At 43.4% G+C, this 27,865-nt stretch overlaps 1 protein-coding gene and 1 long non-coding RNA gene across 14 annotated transcripts in view; one reads left to right on the forward strand and one right to left on the reverse strand.

Moving 5' to 3' along the window:
* Positions 1 to 839: 839 nt before the first annotated feature.
* Positions 840 to 19,268, reverse strand: LOC132379127 (uncharacterized). Its single transcript, XR_009507305.1, has 3 exons — positions 19,062 to 19,268; positions 5,289 to 5,411; positions 840 to 903 (listed from the first exon to the last, which is right to left on the reverse strand). It is a non-coding gene; the product is annotated as an uncharacterized LOC132379127 (long non-coding RNA).
* A 342-nt stretch (positions 19,269 to 19,610) lies between these two features.
* The window catches only part of zmiz1a (zinc finger, MIZ-type containing 1a), a 409,121-nt gene continuing 400,866 nt past the window's right edge, over positions 19,611 to 27,865 (forward strand). For 6 of the 13 annotated variants that reach the window (XM_059946721.1, XM_059946717.1, XM_059946729.1 and 3 more), the window contains exon 1: positions 19,611 to 19,760. The gene's annotated coding sequence lies outside the window, so the exon portion shown is untranslated. Of the gene's footprint in view, positions 19,765 to 27,865 lie in introns of all 13 variants that reach the window. The other 7 variants (XM_059946723.1, XM_059946724.1, XM_059946728.1 and 4 more) reach the window with 4 other exon arrangements.

Below are 27,865 nucleotides of genomic sequence, written 5' to 3' on the forward strand. Positions count from 1 at the left end.
TAGCACAAGGGATTTGTTTAGTTAGCTATTTGATTACTAATTTAATTGATTTGGCACAACATTGTGGAGCGCAGGGCCTGTTCCTGCTCTGTACTGTTCAAAGATTTACATTCTATCACCATTCGCCATGAATAAACTAACCTGAGGGAACTGGAATTTATAACATTATCTCTTTGTGGTTCAAAGTGAAACAGCACTTGTTGAACTCTTGATCGTACAGAGGGCATAGTGTGAATGTTTCTGTGACAGTGACTGATCACAGATTAGTCTTGCATGGATGGTCCATGTAGCTTCCAGTTCATTGTTGGTTACTCAGTCACCACTGCTAGAAACAGGCAGCCTGTTAACTGGTGGGGCAAATGAAAAGAGAGTGGAAGTGAACACCGAGGAAAATCTACTTCTCAGGAGCAGAAAATCGCCTGTGGTGATGATTGTTGATCAGAAGTAGAGAATCAACTGTTTCATTCATGCCCAGAAATCCTCTTTCGTTTGTTTTGTTTCCAAGCTAGGGAGCAGATTGTTGCTATTTGCAGAGTTACGTCAAATGAGCAACCAGTTTAAATTGTGCGTACTCACAGGAACTTCATTTTGTAATCTAGATCCAGAATCAGAATCAGAATTGGGTTTATTGTCACCGACATGTGACATGAAACTTGTTAACTTAGCAGCACCAGTTCAATGCAATACATAATATAGAAGAGAAAAAATAATAAATAAAATAACAATAGTAAATAAGTATATCAATTACGGTGTACGTATATTGAATAGATTAGAAATACTGTATATTAAAAGACGTGATGAAGTGTCCAAAGCTTCAAAGTCCATTTAGGAATCGGATGGCAGAGGGGAAGAAGCTGTTCCTGAATTGCTGAGTGTGTGCCTTCAGGCTTCTGTACCTCCTACCTGATGGTAGCAGTAAGAAATTTGTTATAACCATCAGGTTCTTGAATTGAACTGCACAAGCCTAACCCTACCTCAGTAACTGAACACTACAGTTGAAAGTTCAAAATAAATATATTATCAAAGTACCTATGTGTCACTATATACTACCATGAGATTAATTTTCTTGCAAATATTCACAATAAACACAAAGAAACAAGATAGTATTAATGAAGATCTGAGGTCTCCCTGCCTTCCCACATCCCACAAGAGCATTCAACGGTCCTGCCTGGCATCTCTGCTGTCCTACCTGAGCAGATATAAACAAGGGATAAAAAACTTAACCTTGAGCTTTTCTTTTCTTTGAATTGATTTGTCTGACTGAAGCCTTGAAGAGCTAAAGCTTCAAGTTCACCACTCTGACTCTCTCCACTCAGACGACGGCCACTGCACTTGCCACTGCCTTCCTTTAATTTGCTCTTGCTAAGCAATCCAGAATGCTGACTGGTGACTGGTCAAAGCTCTGTTTCAGTGTAGCGACATTTTTACTTGGACAGTGCACCGGAGTGGAATCCCGCCCTCTCAAAATTTCCGGTGTCTGGATTGGCTGCTGGTCAAAGCACTGCAGCGACCTACTGCTTCCTCTTGTACTTGGGCAGTGGACCTGAGTGAAATCCCCTCCTCGCAGAGCATCCAATGTCTGCATTGGTCGGTGGACAAAGCTCTTTTTCACCTCAGGTTCTTAATACTTAATGCTTATTTATTTATTACTACTATTTTGTATTTGCTGTCTTTTGCACACTGGCTGTGTCCCTCCTGTTGGGTGTGGTCTGTCATTGATTCTATTGTGTTTCATGGATTTACTGCGTATGCCTGCAAAAAAACAAATCTCAGATTTGTAGGGGATGACATATATGTACGTTGATAAAAAATTTACTTTGACTTTATTTATTTAGTTATTTGGAGATACAGAGCAGAACAGCCCAATAAGCCATGCCACCCAGCAGCCCACCTATATAACCCAAGTCTAATCACAAGACAATTACAATGACCAATTAACCTATGAACTATGACAACTTTGGAATTTGGGATGAAACATAGAAAACTTACAGCACAATACAGGCCCTTCGGCCCACAATGCTGTGCCGAACATGTACTTATTTTAGAAATTACCTAGGGTTACCCATGGCCCATTATTTTTCTAAGCTCCATGCACCTATCCAGGAGCCTCTTAAAAGACCCTATCATATCCACCTCCACTACCGTTGCTGGCAGCCTATTCCATGCACTTACCACTCTCTGTGTAAAAACTTACCCCTGACATCTTCTCTGTACCTACTTCCAAGCACCTCAAAACTGTGCCCTCTCTTGCTAGCCATTTCAGCCCTGGGAAAAAGCCTCCGTCTATCCTCTCACGATCAATACCTCTCATCATCTTGTACACCTCTATCAGGTCACCTCTCATCCTACATCACTCCAAGGAAAAAAGACACAATCTATTCTCATTAGGCATGCTCCCCAATCCAGGCAACATCCTTGTAAATCTCCTCTGCACCCTTTCTATGGTTACCACATCCGTCCTGTAGTGAGGTGACCAGAACTGAACACAGTACTCCAAGTTGGGTCTAACCAGGGTCCTAACATAGCTGTAACATTACCTCTCAGCTCTGAAACTCAGTCCCACCATTGATGAAGGCCAATGCACCGTATGCCTTCTTAACCACAGAGTCAACCTGCGTAGCAGCTTTCAGTGTCCTATGAACTCAGACCCCAAGATCCCTCTGATCCTCCACACTGCCAAGAGTCTTACCATTAATACTATATTCTGCCATCATATTTGACCTACCAAAATAAACTACCTCACACTTATCTGGGTTGAACTCCATCTGCCACTTCTCAGCCCAGTTTTGCATCCTATCAATGACCCACTGTAACTTCTGATAGCCCTCCACACTATCCGCAACACCCCCAATCTTTGTGTCATCAGCAAATTTGCTAACCCATCCCTCCACTTCCTCAACCAGGTCATTTATAAAAATCACCAAGAGTAAGGGTCGCAGAACAGATTCCCGAGACTCACCACCTGTCACTGACCTCCATGCAGAATAAGACCGGTCTACAACCACTCTTTACAAGCCAATTATGGATACACAAAGCACAAATCCCATGCCTCCTTACTTTCTCAATAAGCTTTGCATGGGGAACCTTATCAAATGCCTTGCTGAAATCCATATACACTACATCTACTGCTCTAAGGGAACAACATTTACAACACACCAATCCTCTGGAACCTCTCCTGTCCCCATTGATGATGCAGAGATCATTGGCAGAGGCTCAGCAATCTACTCCCTCACCTCCCACAGTAGCCTGGGGTACATCTCATTCGGTCCCGGAAACTTATCCAACTTGATGCATTCCAAAAGCTCCAGCACATTCTCTTTCTTAATGTCTATATGCTCAAGCTTTTCAATTCACTGTAAGTCATCACTAAAATCCCCAAGATCCTTTTCCATAGTGAGTACTGAAGCGAAGTATTCATTAAGTGCCTCTGCTACTTCCTCCTGTTCCATACACACTTTCCCACTGTCACACTTGATGGGTCCTATTCTCTCATGTCATATCCTCTTGCTCATCACATACTTGTAGAATGCCTTGGGGTTTCCTTAATCCTCTCTGTCAAGGCCTTCCCATGGCCCCTTCTGGCTCTCCTAATTTCATTCCTAAACTCCTTCCTGCTAGCCTTATAGTCTTCTCAATCCCTAACATTATCTAGCTCTCTGAACCTTTTGTAAGCTTTTCTTTTCTTCTTGACTAGATTTATTACAGCCTTTGTACACCACGGTTCCTGTCCCCTACCATCATTTCCCTATCATTGGAACATACTAATGCAGAACTCCACGCAAATATCCCCTGAACATTTGCCACATTTCTGCTGTACATTTCCCTGAGAACATCTGTTCCCAATTTATGCTTCCAAGTTCCTGTCTGATAGCCTCATATTTCCCCTTACTTCAATTAAACACTTTCCTAACTTGTCTGTTCCTATCCTTCTCCAATGCTATGGTAAAGGAGATAGAAGTGTGATCACTATCTCCAAATTGCTCTCCCACTGAGAGATCTGATACCTGACCAGGTTCATTTCCCAATACTAGATCAAGTACAGCCTCTCCTCTTGTAGGCTCATCTACATATTGTGTCAGGAAACCTTCCTGAACACACCTAACAAATTCCACTCCATCTAAACCCCTTGCCCTAGCCTAGGGAGATGCCAATCAATATTTGGGGAATTAAGATCTCCCACCACAACAACCCTGTTATTATTACTTGTTTCCAAAATCTGTCTCCCTATCTGCTCCTCAATGTCCCTGCTGCTATTGGGTGGTCCATTAAAAACACCCAGTAGAGTTATTGACCCCTTCCTGTTCCTAACTTCCACCCACAGAGACTCAGTAGATAATCCCTCCATGACCTCCTCCTTTTCTGCAGGCACGATACTATCTCTGATCAGCAGAACACCCAGAGGAAACCCACGTGCTCATGGGAAGCACATACAAATTTCTTACAGGCTGCATTGGAATTTAACTCCAAATTCAGACAACTCAGACGCGGCGAGCTGTAATATCGTGGTAACCTTTATATTACCACGGCGCCCTAGCATGAATTGCAGACTCATGTACTCAGAACACACCCTTCAACCTTTTGAATCCAAAGCTGTTCTTCTTTTTAATGATTTATCCAGTTCATTTGAGAGGTCGCCTTTCGGTGATTGTAACAAACCGTGCGGTAAAACATGAATTTGTTTTTAGTTGTAGTGAAAACATAATGACTGAAGGAATTATGAAGTTAGCACCCAACACCTGATCAGAGAGTGGGAGGGTGGGGGGAGGAGATCAAGGAGGGAGGGGAGGGGAGGGGAGGGGAGGGGAGGGGAGGGGAAGGAGTAAGAGAGGAAGGGTGTTGGGAAGGAAGGCAAGGTGGGTGAGGGAAGGAGATGGGAAAGGACATGGAGAGGATGAGGGAGACGGAGGGAGACAGAGAGGGAAAGGGTGATGGAGGGAGAGGGAGATGGTGGAGAAGGGGGGAAGGAGGGGGAAGTAGAAAGGAGAGGTGGAGGGAGATAAGGAGGAAGGGAGATGAGATAGGAGGAATGAGGGAGGGGAGACAAAGGGATATAGAGAGAGGGAAGAAAAGGAGCGAGGGAGAGTGAGAAAATTTCACAGACATGTGAAATTTGTTATTTTGTGCCAGCTGTACAATGCAATACATTTAAAAATCTATGAATTACAATAAGAATATATAAAATGTAAATTAAATAAGTAGTGCATAAAGAGAGCAAAAAAATAGTGAGGTTGTGCTCGTGGGATCAATGTCCATTCAGAAATCTGATGACAGAAAGGAAGGATCTATACCGAAAGAGTTGAGAACATGTCTTCAGACTCCTGTACTTCCTCCTTGATTGTAGCAATGAGAAGAGGGCATGTCCTGGATGAAGTGGGTCCTTAATAATAGGTGCTCCTTGTTTAAGGCATCACCTTTTGAGGGAGAGAGAGGGAGGAGGAGGAGGAGGAGGGAGAGAAGAAACACATAATATCAGCTACATTAACAAACAGAAAGTGAAATTTGCACGTTATGGCATTGCACAACAAAATACTCAACCAAAATCAATAACCACATAGTATATAACAATTGATTCCCAATGCATTGTGGATACTAGCAAGTATTCAGAGTACAGTTTCCCTTTTCTTTCATGAATATTTACCTGCAATTATTTGGCATTGTTTTTTCTGAGTGTGGACATTAAATGAGAGGGAGAAAGGCACCTGAAGTTCGTTGGGAGCAGTGGATCATGGTTTAGTTATTAGACCAATAATCAGCAGCCCAGACTATCAACCTGGAATGATGAGTTAGAATCCCAGCAAGGCAGCAGGGGAATTTCAGGTCAATTAAAAATATCTGGGATGAGAAAGCGAGCATGAGTACTATTGACCATGAACTAGATTGTTGTTTTAAAAAGTTCATCTGGCATAAAAACACCCTTAAGCAGAGGAAATAAGGGTTCTGGTCCAAATGTTACTTTGGACCTAACACAATGTGTTTGACTTTGAACGTCCTTTCAATAAGACTTTTAGTTCAGGGGACAATTAGGATTGAACAATAAATACTGACCTTGCTGGTGACATCTACGTCTAATGAATGGATGTAAATAAAACATTGGGACCTTGTGGGCTGTTAAGAAAGGTAGACCTTCCTGTTAATGCCCCAGAGAGATTCGTTTGGTGCTCAGGACAATGTCAACAATTTTAAGGTATTTTGAATCTATTTTTTCTCCTGAAGCCATTAGAGAGCAGTTGGAGTCCCAGAAGAAGGGAGGGGTTACAGAGTGACCCAGGGGCACAGGGATCAAGTTTCCTAAAAGTTACAGTACAGGGTAGATAGGATGGGGAAGAAGGTGATTCTCTTCATCAATCAGGGCATTTAGTAAAAGAGTTGGGAATATCAGGGAGACCATAATTGGAGTATTGTGTAAACACAAGAGATTCTGCAGATGTTAGAAAACAGAGTAAGACATACACACAAAATGCTGGAGGAACTCAGCAGGTCAGGCAGTGGGAAAGTGTGTATGGAACCGGAGGAAATAGCAGAGGTACTTAATGAATACTTTACTTCAGTATTCACTATGGAAAAGGATCTTGGTGATTGTAGTGATGACTTGCAGCAGACTGAAAAGCTTGAGCACATAGATATTAAGAAAGAGGATGTGCTGGGACTTTTGGAAAGCATCAAGTTGGATAAGTTGCTGGGACCGGATGAGATGTTTGCCTAGCTACTGTGGGAGGTGAGGGAGGAGATTGCTGAGCCTCGGGCAATGATCTTTGCATCATCAATAGAGACAGGAGAGGGTCTGGAGGATAGCAGATGTTGTTCCCTTATTTAAGAAAGGGAGTAGAGATAGCCCAGGAAATTATAGACACGTGAGTCTTAATTCAGTGGTTGGTAAGTTGATGGAGAAGATCCTGAGAGGCAGGATTTATGAACATTTGGAGAGGTATAAAATGATTAGGAATAGTCAGCATGGCTTTGTCAAGGGCAGGTCGTGCCTTACGAGCTTGATTGAATTTTTTGAGGATGTGACTAAACATATTGATGAAGGAAGAGCAGTAGATGTAGTGTATTTCAGCAAGGCATTTGATAAGGTACCCCATGCAAGGCTTGAGAAAGTAAGGAGACATGGAATCCAAGGGGACATTGCTTTGTGGATCCAGAACTGGCTTGTCCACAGAAGGCAAAGAGTGGTTGTGATGGGTCATATTCTGCATGGAGGTCTGTGACCAGGGTTGTGCCTCAGGATCTGTTGTGAGACCCTTACTCTTTGTGATTTTTATAATTGACCTGGATGAGGAAATGGAGGGATGGGTTAGCAAGTTTGCTGATGACACAAAGGAGGGCTGTCAGAGATTATAGCGGGCTGAGAAACTGGGCTGTGAAGTGGTAGATGGAGTTCAACCTAGATAAGTGTGAAGTGGTTCATTTTGGTGGGTCAAATATGATGGCAGAATATAGTATTAACGGTAAGAGTCTTGGCAGTGTGGAGGATCAGAGGGATCTCGGGGACCGAGTCCATAGAACGCTCAAAGCAGCTCTGTGGTTAGGAAGGCATACAGTGTATTGGCCCTCACCAATTGTGGAATTGAATTTAGGAGCCAAGAGATAATGTTGCAGCTATATAGGACCCTGGTCAGGCCCCACTTAGAATACTGTGCTCAGTTCTGGTCGCCTCTCTACAGGACGGATGTGGAAGCCACAGAAAGGGTGCAGAGGAGATTTACAAGGATGTTGCCTGGATTGGGGAGCATGCCTTATGAAAACAGGTTGTGTGAACTCAGCCTTTTCTCCTTGGAGTGACAGAGGATGTGAGGTGATCTGATAGAAGTGTATAAGATGATGAGAGGCATTGATCGTGTGGATAGTCAGGAGCTTTTTCTCAGGGCTGAAATGGCTGCCACAAGAGGACACAGGTTTAAGGTGCTTGGGAGGAGGTACAGAGGAGATGTCAGGGGTAAGTTTTTTAAGCAGAGAGTGGTGAATGTGTGGAATGGGCTGCCGGCAACGGTGGTGGAGGTGGATACAATAGGGTCTTAAGCCTAGTAATTTCTAAGGTAGGGACATGTTCAGCACAACTTTGTAGGCCGAAGGGCCTGCATTGTGCTGTAGGTTTTCTATGTTTCTATGTCAATGGAGGGGAATAAAAAGTCAATGTTTCAGGCTAAGACCCTTCATCAGGACTGGAAATGAGGGGGCAGAAGCCAGAATAAGAAGGTAGGAGGAGGGGAAGGAGTACAAGTTGGCAGGTGATGGGTGAGACCAGGTGAGGGGAAAGTTAGGAGTGTGGGATGAAGTGAGAAGCTGGAAGGTGATAGGTGAAGAAGGTAAAGGGATAAAGAAGGAATCTGATATGAGTGTGGACCATGGGAGAAAGGGAAGGAGGAAGGACTCCAGGGGGAGGTAAAGCAAAGAGAGGGGATAAAGGGGGTAAAGAATGGAGAATGAAAAAAAGAAAAGGGAACAGGGGAGAAAATTACAGAAATTAGAGAAATCTATGTTCATGCCATCAGATTGGAGGCTAATCAGATGGAATATTAGGTGTTGGCTTCTCCTGACAGTGCCTTTGTATTCTGCACAGCTCAAGTCACCCAGCTATAGGAAAGATGTCATTAAACTGGAAAAAGGGTGCATGAAAGATTCATGAGGATGTTATGAGGACTGGAGGGCTTGAGTTATAAGGAGAAGCTGGAGGCTACGACTTGTCCTGCAGTGTAGGAAACTGAGGGTTGACCTTTTAGTCGTGCAGTTAAAGTGAACAAGTACAATCTTTCACTCCAGGGTAGGGGAGTCTAAAACTAAAGGTCACAGATTCAAGATGAGGGAGAAAAGATTTAAAGGAGACCTGGGCAGAAACATTCCCACACAAAGGGTGGTGGGTATCTGGTATGAGCTGCCACAGGAGGTGATGGAAGAAGGGACAATTACAGAGTTTAATGAATATTTGGATAGGTGCAGGACAAAAAGAGCTTAGAAGGTTATGAGCCAAATGTGGGCAAACAGAACTATGTCAGGTAGCAATTTTAGGGCAACAGGGCATCATAGTGATTAGCATAACACTATTATTGTGCTAAGTGATGTGGGTTCAATTCCACTGCTTTCTATAAGGAGCATCTGAGGGAACCCATGCACCATCAGGAGAATGTGCAAACTCCACATAGACTGCGCTGGAAGTCAGGATCGAACCCATGTCCCTGGCATTGTAAAGCAGAAGATTTACAATTTGTACCACTGTGCTGCTCTACTGTACATGCTTTTAGAGGCCACTTTACTAGATGCACCTGTACACCTGCTCATTAACACAAATATGTACTCAGCCAATCATGTGGCAGCAATTCAATACATTAAAGCATGCAGACATGGTCAAGAGGTTCAGTTGTTCTTCAGACCAAACATCGGAATGGGGAAGAAACGTGATTTAACTGTCTTTGACCATGCAATGATTGTTGGTGCCAGATAGGGTGGTTTGAATATCTCAAAACTGCTGATCACACTCAACGATCACTAGAGTTTAGAGAGGATGTGTATAAAGTACAAAAAAAAATCCAGTGAATAACAGTTTTGAGGGCAAAAATGCCTTAATAATGAGAAAGGTCGGAGGAGAATGGCCAGACTGGTTCAAACTGACAGGAAGGTGACAGCAACTCAAAGAACCACACATTATAACAGCTGTGTGCAGAAGTGCATTTCTGAACACACATATCGATCCTTGAAGTACATGGGACTACAGCGGCACCAGAATACCATGAACATACACTCAATGGCCATTTATTAGTTACCTCCTATACCTGATAAAATAGCCACTGGATGTATTTCATGTAGGTTTAAAAGTGATGTTATTCAAAACTAAATCAGGGCTTTGGAAATACAATGCTTTTGGTCATCCTGAAACTTTAAAGGTTCCTTTAAAAAAATATATATATTTCTTTTAGCAACTCATGATTCTTTGTCAGGATTGAGCAGAGCACTCTAATCTTTCACACACAGAACCAAAGCAATGTGTTTTGTCTGCTCTGGACAGTAATCTGTCTTGGATAGAGACACTTCGTCAGTTTCCCAGGAGAAAAGAGGTTCTACATCCCAAGTACTAATTTATTACTTCTATTTTCAGTAGCCAAGGAACTGCTGGTGTTTTACCAACTCTTTTTCTTCTGCTGTATTCTCTGGTGGACATCCCATGGTATTTCTAAAGGCAAATTGAATTTTATACTGACAAACGTGGAGTCGAGAAGATAGTTGCTACGTCTGTTCAAGGTTAAAAGGCAGAATGGTGAATGAACACAGCAGGGGCTCAGGAGAGTTTTAATTTGCAGTGGGGGAGTGGGCCTGGAAAGGGAGGAGAAGATGGAGGAGGAGGAACAAGTTGAGGTGCATTTAAGGTGTTTTTCAATGAGATCACAGACCATAAGATACAAGAGCGGAATTTGGCTATTTGGCCCATCAAGTCTGTTCCGTCATTTCATCATGGCTAATCCATTTTCCTCTTAGCCCCAATTGCCTGCCTTCTTCCTGTACCCTTTCATGCCCTGACTAATCAAGAATCTGTTAACCTCAGTCTTAAATACACATAAAGACTTGGCTTCTACAGCTGCTTGTGGCAAAGAATTCCACAGATTCACCATTCTCAGGCTGAAGAAATTTCTCCTCATCTCCATTCTAAAAGCACAGCCCTCTGTTCTGAGGCTGTGCCTTCTGGTCCTAGACTCATCCGCCATAGGAAGCATCCTTTCCACACCCACTCTGTCACGGCTTTTCAACATTCGATAGATTTCAATTAGATCATCCTCTCATTCTTCTAAATTCCAGTGAATACAGGCCCAGAGCCATCAAATGCTCCTTATATGAAGGAAGCTTGGAGTACATGTGCATGTCTTCTCAACAGCAATAAGATGACAAAGGTGGCTGTAAGATCATGCATGGTGTTATCTTATTTTAGACATGGCATAGAAAATAAAACTGTACACCACATTAGTTAGACCACTTCTTAACTGATACTTTCAGTACAGTTCTGGTCGTCACCAGATTACAAAGATGATATGACTGTAGTGAAGAGGATAGAGATGGGAACTGAGGATGTTGCCAGGATTGGGAAATTGTTTTAATGATAAAGAGAATGGATAAACTGCAACATTTGATCTGTTTATTGTCATATGCAACAAGGTGTAAAGAAATTCCTTCTTTGCATGAAATTCACAGAGTGCCGCCATAAGAAAGCAGTGCCCATCAAGGATCACCACCATCCTGTCCGTGCTCTCTTCTCGCAGCTACCCTTGGGAAGGAGGTACAGGAACCTTAGGTCCCACACCATCAGATTCAGGAACAGTTCTTACCCTTCAGCCATCAGGCTCTTGAACCAGCATGGATAACTTCACTCACCTCAACTCTGAACCAATTCCGCAGCCTAGGAATTCACTTTCAAGGACTCTACAGGTCACATTCTCAGTATTATTTACTTATTTATCTATGTATCTATCTATCCATCTGTTTCTCCATCTGTTTGTTTGTTTGTTTGTTTGTTTGTTTACTTTTGCATAATTTGTCTTCTTTTGGTTGCTTTTGTTCCTGTATAGTTTTACATAAATTATTTGGTATTTCTTTATTTTCCTGCAAGAAAATGAATCTCAGGGCAGTATTATGGTGACATATATGTACTTTCATAAGAAATTTACATGGATCTTTGAGTAAACATAGTAATAATAAACATGGTGATAATAGATGCAACAATGAATTCAGGTTTATTATTACTCTCTTTAGCCAAAGTGGTGAAACTGTGGAATTCACTGCCACAGTTGGCTGTGGAGGCCAAGTCACTGGGAATATATAATGCAGAGGTTGATAGATTCTTGATTAATCAGGGCATGAAGTGATATGGGGAGAAGGCAGGAGGGTGGGGCTGAGAGTGAAAATGGATCAGCCATGATGAAATGTCGGAGCAGACTCAATGGGCCAAATGGCCCAAATTCTGTTTCTATATCTCATGGCCTTATGGACTTAAGAGATGAAATTTGTTGCTTTGTGACAGCAGGGCAATGCAAGACATAAGAATTACTATAAATTACAATCAGAATATATATTAAAAAATAAATAATGCAAAAAGACAGCAAGATAGTAAGGTAGTGTTCATGGACCATTCAGATATCTGATGCCATGCAGAAATATAGACACAGTGCATCTTTTGTACTGCTTCAGATTGCTCGACCACCTTTGCAACAGAACGGTGCAGAGTTTCTAATGCAATATCAAGCAGTGTATGAAGATGGAGGAGGTAGAGCATGCATGTAATGCTGCGGTTTTATAGGGTATTAACTCTGCTATGGACAGTCCCAAGCTGGATTGTGAAAGGAGGAGAGTTGGGCGTGGGACTAGTAACCCCAGCCCATAAAAGCCCATAGCTACAGAAACACTAATGGAAGCTCCAAAGACCTCATTGCTGGGAGAGGAAGGATCTTTTCTTACAAGATGTGCTACACCTGGGAACAGTTTGAAAGACAGGCCCAGGACAGAGGACTCTGCCAAACTGCTTGCTGCTGGCAGTTCACCCAGCGGGGTGAAGGGCTTAAGCAAGTAAGTATGTTTATAAAGCATTGGCAGTTTTGCACCGCTTACCTCGGAAAGGTTGTGCTGGCATTGAAGAGGATCACAAAAATGATCCAGAGAATGGAAGAGGATATGAGAAGTGTTTTAAGACCCTGGCTTTTACTCACTGGAGTTTAGAATTATGAGGGTGGATCTCATTAAACCCTAACAAATGTTCATAGGCCTATACAGAGTGGACGTGGAGAAGATGTTTCCTTTGTGTGTTGGGGGGGGGGTGGGGTCTAAGACCAGAGGGCACAGCCTCAGAATACAAGGACATCCCTTTGGAACAGAGATGAGGAGGAGTTTCTTTAGCAAGAGGGTAGTAAATATGTGGAATCCATTGCCACAGGTGGCAGTGGAGGCCAAGTCATTGAGTATATTTAAAGTGGAGGTCGATAGGTTCTTGATTAGTATTACCATCAAAGGTTACAGGGAGAAGGCAGGAGAATGGTGTTGAAAAGGATAATAAATAAATCAACCACAATGGAACGACAGACCAGACTTGATGGGCCAAATGGCCTAACCCAACTCCTACTATATATCTCATGATCTGTTGTGTTTTGTTAGTTTTTTGTGTGGGGAAGAGTTGATTTTTGATTGTCAATGTTCTTGTTCTGTTCGGGGGAGGGGAATTTTGGGGGGGTGAATGCCGTTCTTTTTCATGCAGAGGGGTTTGATGTTTCTCTCTGAACGACTTCCATGTTTTTTTCCTTGTTTCATGGCTATCTGGAGAAGACAATCTTTAGATTTGTATATGGACACATGCCTTGATAATAAATGAAACTTTGAACCTGTGTCAGTACCGCTGGGAAGAGGATGTGTTAGAGATAACCAGTTCAGAAGTCTGAGAGCAGTGGAGAAGAAGCTGTTCTTGAGCTGGCCATGCAGATTGAATTGAAAAGGATAAGGTTTTCTATTTGAGATTCATTTCACACCAGCAAGATGTGAGACCTTGAACTGGGACGTCTGGAGTAGAGACTGGATTTTAACAGATATGTTGGACCATAAACAATCCTGATGTGGAATCCTATTCATTGTTTAAAAAAATGTGTTAGGCGTGGCTATATAAAAAGTGAAGAAAATCCCCTATGTACACATTCACTTCTTTGGTAGCTGACTGTTGGTTAACTGCATAGGAGCCAATCACTGTACAGAGAGGAAGATTTATATTTAAATGAAACTTACAATGTATTTGTTAAAGAAAACTTAAATTAACAGAAAATTCTCTAAACTTACAAAAAAGTTTAAACGTTTATTTCTTTTACATAGTTAAGAAACCACACTTTGAATCGAAATATATTGAACCAAATATTACATTGAATTATTTCAACTCCCTTTTAATGATGTCCCATTGGAACTCAGCATCAAAAGTCTTAAATTTGAGTTAAATGTAGTTTAAAGATAGCCAGAGGATCTATGCTAACTCTGCAATTAGCTCCCATAAGCTGAATAGAATGATAAACACAAGAGATGGAAATCCAGAGTAACACACACACAAAATGCTGGTGGAACTCAACAGGTCAGGCAGCATTTATGGAGAGGAATAAAAAGACTGAGACTGTTCATTTAGACTGGAAAAGAAGGAGTATAATCAGGAACTGGTTTCTTCCCCTTTCAGCAGACCTGATGTAGGGTCTCAGTCTGAAACGTCGCCTCTTTATTCCTCCCTCTAGATGCTGCCTGACCTACTGAGCTCCTCCAACATTTTGTGTGTGTTAGTCTGAATAGAATCAGCATTGCTGTTCATTTGTGGAAGTTACGTGTGTCTCATTGTAATGAACTGTTCTTCAGGATCAGATCAGAAGGTGATTGCAACAGTGCAAAGGAGGTAAAGGAAGCAGGATGCAAAACTGTGTCCAGATCTAGTGTCTGGACCTGAAATGTTGATTGTCCATTTCCCTCCATAGATGTGTCTGATCCATTGAACTTCTCCAGCATTTTGTGTGTGTGTGTGTAGCTCCAGATTTCCAGCATCTGCAGTCTTTCTTGGATCAACAAGATAGAAAAGACTGTTTCAACAATCCCAGGTTGGACGCTTTTTACTTCCTCCACTTCAACCACTTACACTGGGCTTATTGACCAAGCTTGCTCTACTTGAGGCTTCCTGAACAAATTCAAAATCAGACTGAGGTCGTACAGGAGTGAGATATGCCAACTTGTGGAGTGGTGCCGCAGCAACAACCCGGCACTCAACCTCAGTAAGACGAAGGAACTGATTGTGGACTTCAGGAAGGGTAAGACGAAGGAAAACATACCAATCCTCATAGCGGGATCAGAAGTGGACAGAGTGAGCATCTTCAGGTTCCTGGGTGTCAAGATCTCTGAGGATCTAACCTGGTCCCAACACATTGATGAGGTCATAAAGAAGGCAAGACAGCAACTATACTTCATTAGAAGTTTGAAGCGATTTGGCATGTCAACAAATACACTTAAATACTTCTATAGTTGTACCGTGGAGAACATTTTGACAGGCTGCATCACTGTCTGGCATGGAGGGGCTGCTGCACAGGACTGAAAGAAGCTGCAGAAGGTTGTAAATCTAGTCAGCTCCATCTTAGCTACTCGCCTACAAAGCACCCAGAACATTTTTAGGGAGCAGTGTCTCAGAAAGGCAGTGTCCATTATTAAGGTTCTCTAGCACCCAGGGCATGCCCTTTTCTCACTGTTACCATCAGGTAGGAGATACAGAAGCCTGAAGACACACACTCAGCGATTCAGGAACAGCTTCTTCCTCTCTGCCGTCTGATTCTTAAATGAACATTGAACCCTTGGAGTCTACCTCACTTATTTAAAATATACAGTGTTTCTGTTTTCGCACTTTTTAAAATCTATTCAATATTCGTAATTGATTTACTTGTTTATTTATTATTATTTTATTTATTATTATTACTTTTTTTCGCTACTAGATTATGTATTGCATTGAACTGCAGCTGCTAAGTGAACAAATTTCACTTCACACGCCGGTGATAATAAACCTGATTCTGATTCTGAGAAGCAGAACTGGAAGATGGCATCGTAGATTCTTACAAACAATATTCATAGAGCACTACAGGACAGAAACAGGCCATTCAGCCCTTCTAGTCGGTGTCAAGCTATTTTGCCTAGTCTTATTGCCCGGTCCATACCCCTCTCATCCATGGACCTATCGATATTTCTCTTAAATGTTGAAAACGAACCTGCATCCACCACGTGTGCTGACAGCTCGTTGCACACTCTCACTACTCTCCGATTGAGGAAGTCTTCCTCATGCTCCCTTAAACATCTCACTTTTCATCCCACCCCGCTACCGCATCTCCCCCTCACCGCCTTCCTTTCCAACACATCGCCGTTGCCGCTTTCCATCCCACACCTTTCCTCCACATCCTACCCTCCACCACAATCCTTTCCTCCTAAAACTCTAACCCCATTCCCGTTTGCTCCCTCAATCACACCCTTCCTTCTTCACCTCCACCTCTCCCAGGCACCCCGCCCCTCCCTTGAGTCTGTAGGTGTTTCCGCCTTTTGAATTCTGCCCGGCTCTCCTGCCCCCGGATCCCGGTGAGTCTGATCCCCGGGGAGTCACCCAGCGGCAGGCAGGCTCTCTGCTCGCCTGCGTGCAGCACTGGTCGGACTCTGCGAGATTACCATTCTCGCCCTAACCTCCAGGTGCACAACGACTCATCCTCTCTAAATCCCTCACTGTGTGTCCGTGTGCGGCACAATATCCCATGCTCTTTAAATCCCTCACTGTGTGTCCGTGTGCGCTGAAGCCGGTGGATTTATCGCCCCTGTTAACTCTCTAATGGGGAGTTATTTATCTGCCGCTCTGTGCTCCTAAACCACTTTCTGTCTCCCTCTGCAGTCAACATCGGAGATGAAAACGTCTGCTTGACTCTGCGCTCTATCACATGGTGTGGCTCAAGTAATCGTCTCAGTCCGTTTCAGCTACGCGCCCCCTCTTTCTGATACCCTCCCAATCCTTGCAGGGCACGCTAAAGTGCGGGATCTCTCTCCCTCTTCAATCCACTCAGGAGGATCTGAGTCCTGAGGGACTTCACTCGGACTCGGGGAGGGCTCCTGGAAAACTTTGGTGGTCGGTCCTGCGTGACGGACTCAGACTTGGCTCGGTGCACACTGTTCAAACAGCCCCGTCTGCCTCAGCGTCTTAAAGCGAGAGCACCGTTAGGGGGGATGGCTGCACAGAGCCGGAACGAACTACGCCGAACCGCTGAATAAACAGCAGTTCTCGTGGGGAAAAATGTTCCTCGCCCCTCGCTCTCTTTGGGTTAGGGTACCACTCTGGGTAACAACACGCACAGAAGGGGCCAGACCCAAAAATTGTCAACTGGAGCACTCCAGTTTTATTTATTAATACCTCAGCATGACCGAATTAAATGAACACACACAAAATGCTAGGGGAACTCTTCAGAACGAGATCTGATGAGGGATCTCGACCTGAAACGACGACTGTTTATTCCCCTGCATAGGTGCTGCCTGACCTGCTGAGTTCCTCCAACATTGTGTGTGTGTGTGTGTGTGTGTGTGTGTGTGTGTGTGTGTGTGTGTGTGTGTGTGTGTGTGTGTGTGTTACTCTGGATTTCCAGCATTTGCAGAATCTCTTGTGTCACGGAAATAAATGAGCCTCGTTTGAAAAACATTCTGAACCCCAGTGTATTTACAGGAATGTGACGGTTTAGGAGCGTATTTAACATTATTTCACGTTGTCACCGAATTTTGTTTTGATTGGAAATTTTGTCCGTCGCAGACAGTAGTTCATGTTTTCGGCCAATAACTGGAGGTGAGAATCTTGGCCCCCCGAAGCTTAATTTCCTGATCTCCGCCATTCTGGAGACTCTGGAACCGCGGAGGCAAACGCTCCAGAGAGTGCGCGGGAAGACTCGCAGGCTGCTTGCTGCCTTCAGAGAGCTGGGGTCCCAACCTTGGCATCCACAAATCGGACCCGCAGCAGGCCGTTCGGCTGCCGCGAGTCTACCCACATTCCCAACTTCGTATTTTAACCCTTGCGCCACCTTCCGGCTTTTTTTTTGCATTTTAACACATTTTTATGTTCCTGAACATTTTCCAGATTTCTCTCGCTACCCACGCTGCTCGACTCGCCGCGAGCTTCCAGCATTGTGCTTTATTTCAGGTTTCCGGCATCAGCGGGATTTTGCCTTAGATAATTAATCCCCACTTTTCGACGTTATTGACACCAATATATCAAATGACAGTGAACCGTGGTACGGGCGTTTTACTGGTTTGAAGAAGCCATTCAGAGGAGTTAATTGTCTTTAGTTTTGGGTCATCTGGACACTATTCCATTTTCCCCACGTTAGACAACCTGTTTCCTCTACCTGGACTTGAATTTGACTTGCTTCCTTTGAGACATACAACACTACAGCAAAAAAACAAGGTCCTTCAGCCCATCCAGGCAGTGCCGAACTATTACTCTGTCTCGTCCCATCCACCCGCATAGTCCATAGATGAAATTGAACCCGCTTCCACCACTTCCACTAGCAAGCAGCTCGTTCCACACTCTCGCCACCCTCTGTCTGAAGAAGTCCTCCTCATGTTCCTCTTAAAATTTTCACCTCTCACCCTTAAGCTATGTTCAAGTCTCTCCCAACCTGAGTGGAAAAAGCCCGCTTGCATTTACCCTATCTTTTCCCCTCAATTTTGTACACCTTTATCAAATCTCCCCTCATTCCCTCCTTCTCGTACGCTCCAGGGAATAAAGTCCTAGCTTATTCATACCTCTCCCAAGTCCCGGCAAAATTCCTGTAAATTTTCTCTGTACGTTTTCAATCTTATTGATATCTTTCCTGTAGGCAGGTACAGTATTAGAATTGTACCCCACACTCCAAATTAGGCCCCACGAACGTCTTACTTAACTTCAGCTTTGCAATAATAATAGTAATTTCGAAACCTGGAAATGAAAAGTGACAGTTCTGTCGATTATTACATTTAGGAGGTAGTTTGCCTTCGCGCACTCTTGGAGTGGCGCTCGATGAGATCTGCCCTACAGGAACCGGGGCCTTTTTAACCTGTTTGTTGAGCTTAATTCAACCTAGCTAACAGAGCACGGAGATGCCTGCATTACCAACCGTCGCGGATGGGAAGCCAACACTTAAGTTGCTTTAGCAGCTGAAACTTGTAAAAACACACACACACAAAAACACTTGTAAATAGTTCTTCGGCGCGCTAGAGCTGCGTGGAATGTCGATGCAAGTGGACATCTCTGGCGGTCGAGCTGTGGAGACGCGCCTGCGTTTCTTGTGCGTGATAAATTGTAACTGTGCTGGGCCCTGATCGCCCTTGGTGTGTAGAACGCGACTGCATAGTGAGCCTAGAGCTCTGGCTATGAGAGTAACCTTCTTAACGACGGCACCACTAACCCAATGCTGGCACCGTCATTGTCCCTTGACGTCACGCAGCCAGCCCGGCTCTCAAACATGTCTTTGTTATTTCAGAGGCTTTCCATCTAAGGGAACAAGAGTAGCCCGCAAAAGCTGGATCAGACTCACCGTGGAGCTGGTCACAGTCTTCTAGGTACGGGCAATTCTCAAGAACCGCGGAGTCAACCGTAATAACGCAAGCTCTCTGCGAACTACTCCGGTTCGCAATCTTGAAGGGAGTTTTTTTTGGGGGGAGGGGAGAGATTTATATACCCGCTTTTTAAAAAATGCCCCCGCGTGAAAGTCTTTAACAAAACAACTTGCATTCTCATCTCTTCTAAGTTACTGAATTGCACCAGGCGAGATTCCTTGGCGATTTTGTAGGTGATTTATTTTGGACCCCCCCCCCCGCCTTTTCCCCATCCAACACCTCCATCCCAATCACGACTTAATTTCCGGTCGAAAGGACAGACTCCGGAGCGCTCTGTAAATTGTTGTGTAACCTTGGAAATGACAAAATGAGAAAGCGAGTGAGCCGGCGTCGCCCCCACTGACTCCTCTTCCTTCTGCTTGACGGTGTGTGGGAGATCTGGGACAGATTTTGTCAACAGCCACCAAGAATGGCCCTTTGGTAATAGAATAGCCGATGTAATTTGACACTTCAACTTGCTCGCTCTATGTGAGTTGATTCACTTACTCACGCACTAACATTAAGTCGCCGCTTTCTCTCTCTCTCTCTCGCATTTTTTTAAAACTGGGGGAACACACGAAGCAGAGAAACACCGACGCCTCCGCAAGGAATTTCTCATTCCGGAGCTGTGATATTCTGTAAGTAAGTTTCATGTCAATTTCTTGGCATTTCACACCTTTTTTTGTCTGCACTCGCTGGCTGGAGGAGCCGTTGCTCCCAGAGTATGGGTCTGCCACTGGCTCTCTCTAGTGGAACAATGGGGGTCGCTGATACAGAAAGCAGTTAAGGAGACGTTTGCTCTCTCTCTCTCCCTCTCCCCCTCTCTCTCGCTCTCTCTATTTTCCTCCTTTCATTTTGCAGGCGCTGGTTGTTTGGCGGTCTGTTTAGTTCTCGCCGAATTCCAGACTCCTTATTTTTCACTCTGTTAGCATAGAATACGCGCAGATAGGGAATCGGGTACAAGGTATTCTTTGCCCAAGTCCCTCCCTTGTGTTGGGAGATCTTTGGGGAGTGAAAGGCGAGCAAAGTGTTTGGCGTGGATTTAAGCCACTTTTATGCATAGGATCTTTGGGGAGTGGGGCTTCCGTACAGACTACTGGTCAGGTACAATCTACTGGTCAGTTGCGAGTTACGCGTAGTTTTTGTTAAGGGAAAATGGTAGAGAAGTGGACGGTTTTTTTTTCTCTCTGCCTCCCTCTGCAAATGAGAAGCAGTTGATACTTGGGCCTCTGAGCAGGGCAGGAAGAAGGAAGGACTGCTGTACATGTGTCCAGGAAGCAAGGAGCAGGGAAACAGAGCACACACACACACACACACACACACACACACACACACACACACACACACACACACACACACACACACACACACACACACACACACACACACACACACACACACACACACACACACACACACACACACCTGGCCAGTTATGCTTTCTAACCACTGTCACGGTGGAAATGGCAGAGATACTTGAGGTTATTGATGTTGCTTACAAGAATAGCGAAACACTAAAGGAATGTAATATTTCAAGGATATTAAGATGTTTAAAATATCACTTGTGTTGTATAATGCCTTAGAATAGTTCGGAAACAAACGATTTTTTTGTACTTGTAATTGTAAAATTGAAATCGGTTTAATACTATTTTATGTTTACCTTTTTAAATTTCAAATGGAAATTTGGTGGCACAAAGTAAAATTTATTGGTTTGTTTTTATTGTGCGTTGGTCTTTTTGGGGTTATATACACGCGCATCTTGTTAAGATAATTTGTGATGCTTCAACAGTTCAGTGAATATTAAGTGTCAGGGAAATTGATCCTCAGTTTCCACTGTGGCCCGTGAATCTGATGTACTGGCTGTCTTTTGAATTCATTGAGACGAGAAAGAAGCATTTAACTTGGCGGTTCCAACAAATATTCCATCAAAGGCAGTCTCAGTGAGAGGGTTGTATGACCTGGAGGATCTTCTGGGCGCTGCCTTCTTCGAGATTGCTCTTCCGAATTGTCCATTAGGATTCTGAATAGACATCGTGCTGTTTCAAGTGCTCCCCAGTCACAGGGGCTCAGAGGACTGGTGGTGAAGGGTATCGATTAAGGAATGCATTGCGATAACTGACCTGAGTCAAATGCTCGAGCGTTATCAATGCATGCACTGCCGTGACCTCGTCAGAGATGTTGAAATGCCCCATAATAAACAAAGACACAAAGCAACTAAAATCTGCACTGGAGCACGTGCAAGCCCGTGTCTCCGACAATATTATCTGACACGAGGAGGAACTTTAACTATAATTCACCAGGGTGTATACTGCACAAGGGTGCCGACCAAAGTGCTGTACGCATGCTCTTCTCTGGGTGATGTGTGGCATGGGTTAACATGACCTTTGACAGGATGGGGACGGGAGGGGGCCGTATCCAGTAACTCCATTCACAATGCGCAGCAAGATTTGCTCCCATATGTGCCGAATTTGGCTTGACTTGCATTGTAGGTAACTGAAGTATAATTGGGTGGTTAGCAGAACATAGTACATTACAATCGAGGACAGGCCCTTTGATCCTGATATGCGAACCTCTTTAATTTTGGTGGGATTGTTGCACATTTCTGTATCTTTGTCAGTACAATCATGTCTATCCTGCAGTATGGTTTAGAACTTAGAATATTACTTACAACGCAGTACAGGCCCTTCAGCCCACAATGTTGTGCTGACCTTTAACGTACTCTAAGATCAATCTAACCCATTCCTCCTGCATAGCCTTCCAACTTTCTATCATCCATGTGCCTCTCTAAGAGTGTCTTAAATCTCACCAATATATCTGCCTTTACCACCACTGCTGCAGCATATCCCACACACCCGCCGTTTTCTAGATGGAAAAAAAAACTCTCAACATCTAACACTCTTTCCTCCAATCACTTTAAAATTATGCCTGCTTGTATTAGTCTTTAAGTTTTCATAACTTTTTTTTGACCAGTTAGGGTTGTTAGTTCTGAGCTGAACCCCTGAACCTGGAGGACTGGTGAACCTCTCTTCATGTGGCCTCTACCCTTTGACTTCTTTGCCATGGGTGACTCTACCAAGGCCCTGACTCTAGTCAACAGAGCTCTCCAGATCATAGAGGCATGTAAGCCTCCAAACCCCACGACAAGGTAGTGGTCCTCGGAGGATTAGTCTTTAAGAAGTTATAATAGACTCCTGGGTTATCCCTGTGCCTGGAAATCGTAGCCCAATGGAGCTAATTATTGCTCTGTATCTTTGCCTATTAAAAACAAAATAAGTAAGTGACATGTGACCTAACTGTTGGAAGATGCTTAGCATAGGGTTAAGTGAAGTTGAGTGGAGTGAGGCTTGTCTGAGACAAGCAGTTGGGGCAGTGTATCTGTTGTAAGTTCTGAGAGGTGACAAGCTGCATCTCCATCTGGTATGAGATCAGCAGAGCATCAGACCAGAAGCCCCTACAAAGGACTGGCCGAAAGGACCATGGAGGTCTCCCTACCACCCAGTGAGGACATATATCAGGAGTGCTGTGTATGCAGGGCCTTTAGTATTATTAAGGATCCCACCCATCCATCCAGCATCCTCTTTGAATTTCTACTATCAGGCAGGAGACTCCAATGCATAAAGACAAAAACTGTCTGGATGGTAACAGCTTCTTCCCTCAGGTCTTTAGGCTTCTGAACTCCCTGCCGCATCGTATTCAAAGAATCACCAGTTAATTTGTTCTGTATCCTACGATATTGAAACCTTGCACTGTACCTTGTTTTTTCATGCGTAATTCATTTGTAGATTTAATCCTTACTTTCCTAAGTTATTGTGTGTTATGTGTACGACTATCCTTTACACCCTGGTCTGGAGAAACGTTGTCTCGCTTGACATGTATTTAGTTAAATGACGATAAACTTGACTTGAAGTTGCTGTAACTACACAGACAAGCAGAAGTGTTACTGGAGTTGCATTTTGTGAAAGATGTCGAGTCTTGTTACTTCGATAGATGATCCTGCCATAAAGACAATAAGGAGTTTATCTCTTCTGGGAGAATATTCTACGTAGAGAGGTGTCCCGTCAGTAAGTGGATGGATATCAAGGTGAATGCATGATTTGTGATGGATATTTATAAAAACAATCAGCAGGAGCTGAAACCACTGGGTCATAACAGATGGCCTGGGTCAGGTACAGATGTATTTGTGTCATAAGTTAGTTCAGGGTCAAGAGGTGCACTAATGATGAAACTGTGAGTGTGCGTTTAAGATTCGACCTGCTGAAGGTCTGACATGTAGAGGCCTGTAATGTATCCCCTGACCATCTGGTCCATAGCATAATATAGTCTATGTGCTTGAGGTACTATCTCCCCAGACACGCCAGCCATACCAGGTCTTGCGGAGAAATGACCAGTAGTGTTAGGTTGCTTGGGTAGGGGACAGTGCCCTTGTGGGATGAAGGGTTGGACCTGTGCCACCTGACTGAAATGCAAATCGATGCATTTTAATATCTGATGTTGAGAACAGGGCAGCTGCTGTTTACATTCATCTCCAGCAACCAGAGGTGGAGAAGTGAGGAGGTTATAATGTTTGACTATAATATTTGAAATGTTGTCACTTAATGTTCTGTCTCCACAAATCACCACAGTGAATTGATGGGCCACGTAACCTAGAGTTTTAACCTCTCCAAGGAGTTACTGCTGCTTGTTGATTTTTTTTTTGGTTGAAAACAAACTAAGTCAGGGTGGGAAAACAGAAGTATTACACACTCAACAGGTCAAACAGACATTGTGGAGATAAAAATGGTTAGCAGTTCAGGTCAGTGACCTTTGGTCAGAATATGGACAAGTTGGGAGAAGTTGTTGAGAAGATCTCACAAGGACAGAGAGAACCTTGTGAGACTGAGAAACACAATGGGTAGTGGGTGAAGGAGGTAACATCTCGATTTCCCAGACCTGGGCATCTCTAGTCAGCATCCAATGCACATTCATAATTGCCCATGTGGAAGTGATGCTCAGTTGCCACCTTGAACTACTTGGTCATTTTGGTGGAGATAGTCCTGCAGCGCTGTTATTAGGGTGTTCTGGAATTCGGGCTGGATGATAATGAACATAGAGCAAAGAACAGTACAGCACAGGGAGAGGCCATTCAGCCCATAGTGTTGTGTTAAACCAGCTAAAAAGTAAATCAAAACCCCCCCCCAAAAATTAATCCCTTCACAATGTCCGTATCCCTCCATCACATTCATGAGCCTCCTAAAAGTCACTAATATATTTGCATCTATTAAGTCACTAAACGTCTCCTAAAAGCCACTAATATATTTGCATCTATCACTATACTAGGCTGCACATTCCAGGCATCCACCACACTTTGAGTAAAAACTTAACTCTCACATCCCCTTTGAACCTCTCCACTCTCACTTTCAAGCATGCCCTCTGGTACTCCCCGGGAAAAAGATCTATGCCTCTCATAATCTTATAAACCCCTATCAGATCTCCCCTCAGACCGAGAAAACAACCCACACTTGTCCAACCTCTTATGATAACACATGCCCTCTAAACCAGGCAGCAGTAATGTGCCTGAACATCTACTGCCCTGTCCTTGGTGGTAGTAAATAACAAAATATATACCTGTGGGATCTGGAGAGGAGACGTTTGAAATTCCCAGAACAGAGAGAGAAAACTAAACGCTGAAAATCCACAGGGGCTGAAGCATATCTGAAATATCTGAAACTTGTTTCAGACCTACTCAGGTGCCCTTTACTCATTTATTCCAGTACTGTTTTACATTGTCTCCTCCTGCTACATTGCCTTTGAAGGTGTTATCTCCTTAAGCAACATAGAAACCAGCAGAAGCATCTGTTTTACAAGATAAATTGGTCACCACCAGTAAGTTCCTGCCTCTCCCAGCCATAAAACTGCACTGCCTCCCATCCTTATTCAAAGTGACTCCAATGCATTCTCTAAGTTTCATCAGATCTGCTGCATCTGAACCATCTTTCATTATCAAAGAGTTGATAATACTCTTTGTCCCTTCTGTCCCATTCCACAACTCCTGCCCCTCCTCCACCTAGAACAGGTTCTCCCCTTCTCTTCATCTTCTACCCTAACAGCCTACACATTCAAAAGATCTTCCTCCATGAGTTACAATACCTCCAACCTGATGGATCACGTCTGCTGACGCAAGATGACACCTTTCACTGTACATTTTGATGTGTATGTGGCAAATATTAATCTTTTAAAGTTAATTTATAGTTTATTGCTTGATCTAGAGATCTCTGTACAAACCAAGGAATTATTATCTGATGTGTAGTCACACTTACAATGAAGTAAATCTGTTGGCAAAAAATTAACACAGCAAATTTATTGGAATGAGACCATTCTGTCCATCATATACATGTCATCAAAAATATGTCACCATCCTAATCTGATTTTACCTAGTTTGGTACTGAACTGTGCTGTTTAAATTCATTAAGGATCCCTCCCTTTCACCATCCTTTCAGTGAGCATGTTCCAGGCTCTTGTCACCTTCTTGGTGCCAGCATTTGTCATCATACCGCCTTCAGTCTCTCAACTCATTACATTAAGTCGCTCAGTGGTTAATGACCCTGGGAAATAGATCCTTCATGTCTTATCTAGTCTATTCATAAATTTTATTCTTCCAATTCAGTTTCTCCTCTGCTTGCTCCTCTGATACAAATAAAGCAACCACACTAGTTTATCCATTCTCTTTGTTATGAAAACAACTTCCCAATCCTAGTAATATACGCAGATCTCCTCTGTTTCCTTTTCACTACAGTCATATCATCCTTGTAATCTGGAGATGAGAACTGTACTGTATATATTAGAGGAAGTGGCACAACTAATGTTGTATACAATCTTATTTTCTATGCCTTGTCTAAAATAAGGTAACATCCTGCATGCCCTTACAGCCACCTTTGTGGTCTTATTAAATATGTGCAGTCCTTAGCAAGTGTACATCACTATCCTCCATCAATGCTTTTTGTTTTTTTAGATAACAGAACTATTTGGTCCCTTTTCCACTTAATAGTAGCATTGGAGGGCATCTTGCTGATTCACCAGTTAATTTTTGGCTTCTTGCTACTGCCCATTACGCTGCTGACATTTAGGGCAGCAATGAAGATCCTTCATCTCTGGTGTTGTTCAGGGCTTCCTTCATCATGTCAGTAGCGTCCTCTCGCTTTTTGCTACCGTCAGTCATGCTGGTGGAGACTCACGAATACCATTGTGCTCAGATGTAAAAGGATTCTTCATTGTTGTTTCCATAATAATTTGTTTTACCAATCATGGTTGCTAGCCGTGAGCTGAACCCCCGAATCTGGAGGAGCAGAGGACCACTTTTAGCCTGGCCTTGACCCTTTGAACCAAGAGCCAAAGCATAAAGCCCTGTCTTTAGCCAACTTAGCTCTCCAGGTCATTGAGGCACATGAGCCTCCAAACCCAACAACAAAGTTGTGGTCCTCCTAAAAGTTAATTTTTGGAATGTAAGGGTTATCTTTTCAAGAGAGTTTGGACATTTTGGATCTCTATTCTATAGAGCTCAGCAAAATGAGGGGTAAAATTACGATGCTAAGGGGGCTTAGCAGGTTGGGTGTAGAGATGTTTCCAGCAGGTGGAAAGTCACAAACAAGGGGACATAGCAACAAAGTAACGTGCTGATCATTTAAAATCAGTGCATAGAAGTTTTCTAGAACTTTGTGAATCTAGAACTCTGTGCCCATGAGACCTGATCATTAGATATTTGTAAGAAGGTAGATAATTACTTTAAAGATCAAGGAAATAAGAGTATAGGGAGCTGGCACAGAAGAAGAGTTGAGGCCAGCGAAGATTAGCCATAATAACACCATATTCTGTTTCTCCTTCTGCAATCACTGTTTGATCTTCTGAACATTTTGTGTTTTAAGACTTCCCATATTAGGAGTCTATATAATTTTCCACAAATGTGTAGTACTACTGATAAGCTCAAAAGTTTCTGGAGATGCTGTAAATGTTGAGCAACAAACACACGATGCTGGAAGATCTCAGAATTTTGATGAAATGCTGAACTCAGCATTCTGAAGTCTTGATGAAGGGTCTCTGTCTGAAACGTTGACTTCCATGCTTGCTGCCTGGCTTGCTGACAGCTCTTATCTCCTGAACACCTGCCAACAAGTATTGCTCCTGGGGACTGCATATTGATCTAACTGGATCAACCATGTGAGAAAGTAATGGAATTGTACATCATCAGGGTAACAGAAAATGATAAACCTGGAATTAAAATAACATTGCATCAAGAAATTTGGATTGTTGTGGGAAAAACTCATCCATATCGCCAATGTCCTTCAGCATTTTCTTGCCTGGTCTGTGCTTACCAATGTGCTTCACTCTTGATGTTGCTGTGAAAAGGAGCAAACGCGGGTGAACATTAAACACCGGCATTGAGAGTGTATTCCAGTTCCCATAAATGAATTAAAAATGGTCATCAATGTGTTCCCAAAGGTCTTTCTCAAGTGCCTGTGGAGTGAGTACAATCATACCATATGGTTTTTACTTCAGTTGGTGGGTTGTGATCCTAAGTTAGTAGATGGTTTGAAGAGCATGAAATGTGTTTGGACTTGGGTTCAGTCAGTTTACTAGAAATTAGTTGTCTGTTCAGAATGGAAATGGTACTGAAATGGCTGCTTTAGTTTTCTGTGGGGTAGGATTGATTGTACAACTGAATCACAGGCATATAGTCATTCAGCATTGACCAGGATGCCCTGTTTGCTAG

The sequence above is a fragment of the Hypanus sabinus genome, chromosome 21 (assembly GCF_030144855.1).
Source record: "Hypanus sabinus isolate sHypSab1 chromosome 21, sHypSab1.hap1, whole genome shotgun sequence".
Lineage (NCBI taxonomy): Eukaryota > Metazoa > Chordata > Chondrichthyes > Myliobatiformes > Dasyatidae > Hypanus > Hypanus sabinus.